At 37.4% G+C, this 3,341-nt stretch overlaps 1 non-coding gene across 1 annotated transcript; it reads left to right on the plus strand.

Moving 5' to 3' along the window:
• The first annotated feature begins 280 nt into the window (after nt 1-280).
• LOC144999200 (small nucleolar RNA R71) lies at nt 281-387 on the plus strand. Its single transcript, XR_013660719.1, has one exon. It is a non-coding gene; the product is annotated as a small nucleolar RNA R71 (small nucleolar RNA).
• Nucleotides 388-3,341: the final 2,954 nt, after the last annotated feature.

The raw sequence follows: 3,341 nt of genomic DNA on the forward strand, positions 1-3,341 counted from the left end.
CTCGAATAGCATGGATTGTTTGATCCATTTTTGTCATCCTTCTATCTAAACTATCGAGCTTAGCCATAATCTCTGCTATGCCATCACTTGTCAAGTTCACTACCCCCTGCTTACTTCGTTTATTGGGTTGTGGTATTCTCTAGAATGTTTAGAGAATTCTTCAATTAATCCTTTAATTTCGGGGGGCGGCTTCCTTGTGAGCGGGCCTTGCGAATCGAGCAATTGCCTTGTGGTGACATTAACTCCATCGTAGAAGATGGAAACTTCTTGTTGGCTATTAAGGTCATGGTGTGGGCAATTTCTGAGAAGACCTTTATACCTTTCCCATGCCTCATAAAGAGATTCTCCCGGTTGTTGCTCGAAGTTGGCAATGGCTTTCTTTAACTTGACTATTTTGGAAGGCGGACAAAAATGGTCTATGAACTCTTCTTTCATCTTGGCCCATGTGGTTATCGATCCGGGAGGAAGTGACTTGAGCCAATCCTTTGCAACACCCTTGAATGTGACTGGAAGCATGCGAAGTAGCTGGGTCTCGTGTGGCACATTTGGTACATTAAAGTAGTCGGCCACATCATTTACTTCATTCAAGTGCTTGTAGGCGTCTTCGTGGTCTTTCCCATAGAAAGGAATCTCCTTGAGTTGGGCAAGGATATAACCCTTTAGCTCGAAAGTAGCGGTAGCGGGAATTGCGGGCTGCACAAGACCCAGGCCAGTGTCATCGCGCATCCTCTTCTTCCATTCCCCCATGGGTACTTCATCGATATTAGCCATAGTGATAGCTAAATCGTCTTCCAAATCGGATTCGTGCTCGTATGTGGGTTCTTCTTCTTCCTCGATCTCGTACTCGGTGTCTTCTTTAATTGAGTCTTCAATTGTCAAAGAGGCGTTGGATGCTCCTGATTTGCTGCTCCTCTTCTTGCTGAAAATGGACTTGAGGTTCTTTACCAGCGAATTCTTTGAAGAAGCGGATTCTCCAACGACTTTTCCTTTGCTCCTCCTTAATGCGGATTCCGGGTCTTCGAGAGGAGGGACCAGAGGTGTATCAGATCCTCGGGTCATGAAGCAACTGCAAGCAAAACAAAAACGCGTAAAAAGAACAAAAACAAAACTAAGCTGTGAACAGCGATGAACTCGCCGAGTCGGCACGAGTGCACTCAGCGAGTTGAAGGCCAAAAACAGAAAAAAAAAATTCAAATTACTTCTAAAAACGGATTTTTATTAAAACTTATACTAGTTACTAAATTACCTAAGAATTAACTTTCTGTAAGATAAATCCCACACAAAGGATCGATTAAACTAGAATTTAGTGCTAATTTAGAACCGTTCGCCGGCAACGGCGCCAAAAACTTGATGTGTGTGAAACGAGCTAGTTTTAAACCTACTTTTAATTTTAAAATAAACAGACAAAGGCAGTGGACCTATCAATTGTGGTAAATCTAAATAAATAGGGTATCGAACACAGGGAACGGTAAATTAATACTAAAAACTAATTTTATCTAATTTAATTCATAAGTAGGGGGTTTTTTTCTCTAGTTTTACGAGACTAGAAACTTATTACTATCACTAAAAAGAACTAGAGAAGCAAAGATTTAACTAACTTCAGTAATGAGAAGGACTTCTGTTTAGTTCAACTCAATTGATCCTATGGTTGATATTATGGCAATAGTGCAATGGATTAATTCTTCTATTGGCTACCGATTCAATTGATCAGATTCACATTCGCTGCACTAATCCTTAGAGAACAAACTAACTCAAACAGTGATCAGTTGTCTAATTCAATTTAATTCACTAGATTATTTATTCGGGTTAATTTAGACATGTAACTGCTAACTAATTTGGTCGTTTAGTTAAATTCTTGTTGATGGTCATCATACAAGCTCACACATGAATTTACTTATTTTTTCTTATTAATTATAGTTTCATGTTCATTAATCCTACACATATGACAAAGTGGTCACATAACATATGAGGTTGACAATAAAAATATGTTCATACTATTTAATTATCTTCCTATTACCAGAAAAATATTTGTTATCCACACATAAGGTTCTTTAACAAGCTAAAATCAACAAATCACCAATATTGAATTAATCCTACAATAATAATCAATCCATAGTATCAATATTGTATCCCCGAACAGAAGTTTAAGAGTTTTAGCGCTTGTTTGAGGTAATAAACAGCATAAAAACGAATTCTAATTGTCTAGCCATAATGGAAAACAAAAGATTAAGTATCTTCGTTCTTCATGTCTCTCCTGGCTCTGGTTCGCAGCTTACTTCTCCCCAAGGGTTCCAGAATGTTGAATGTCGATCTGGGAAACCGTTTATATAGATTCTACCCAACTCGCCGAGTCCATCACTTAAATCCCATGTACAGTAAGTCACGAAGTCCTTATCTTTTCACGAAGTCCTTATCTTCTCGATCCTTCGCTCGGACTCGCCGAGTAGGCGACCCTACTCGCCGAGTAGGTGCTATTTTTAGTGGTTTTTCTTCTTTGTTTGATTCCCGAGCTCCAAACCGCTTCTCCTGCTTCCTTTTGCTTCCAAGCTTAAACTGTGGACTGAAAACATAATTCAAACACTTTTAAGTATCTTTTGTCCATGAAATGCCATAATTTAGCTAATAAATGATAAAAATCTATGCTTAATATATAACTAAATATGCAATTATCAGTATCCGAAAAATTCTAAATTTGATTTATATGCTTTTGCTGATAGTAATTATGGAGGCTGTGAGCTTGATAGGAAATCAACATCTGGAGGATGTCAATTTCTCATTGATATAATGGTGTCATGGCAGTGCAAGAAACAACATACTGTCTCCACCTCAACAGCAGAGGTGAAATACGTAGTCGCTTCAGCTTGTTGTTCTTAAGTTATCTAGATACAACATCAGCTCCTGGATTATGGTTTGAATTTTCTAGAAACCCCCATCTTTTGTGATAATGAGGCTGCAATTCAAATTACTCCTGTCCAACACTCAAAAACCAAGCATATCGATATCAAAGTGCATTTTATCAGAGATTCTTATGACCGCTCGCTCATCCGGTTGGAACAAGTTCCCACTGCTGATAATGTGGCGGATTTGTTCACAAAACCTTTTAACAAAGCTCGATTCAATGTGCTTGTTGGATTTTTGAAAATGATACGCTTTGAGGATTAATTTTTGTTTTTAGGTTATTTTAAATTTGCACATTTAGTTTTCATTCTCTTCCATGCACAAATTTAGGGGGAAAAATAATAAAAAACCAAAACAAAAAAATTAAAAAATCCAAAATCCAAAAAAAAAAATTTTCTGTTTTATTTTTTTTTCAGAATATTTGAAAAACCCAAAAATAGTGT

The sequence above is a fragment of the Lactuca saligna genome, chromosome 5 (assembly GCF_052625555.1).
Source record: "Lactuca saligna cultivar CGN05327 chromosome 5, ASM5262555v1, whole genome shotgun sequence".
Classification (NCBI taxonomy): Eukaryota; Viridiplantae; Streptophyta; class Magnoliopsida; order Asterales; family Asteraceae; genus Lactuca; species Lactuca saligna.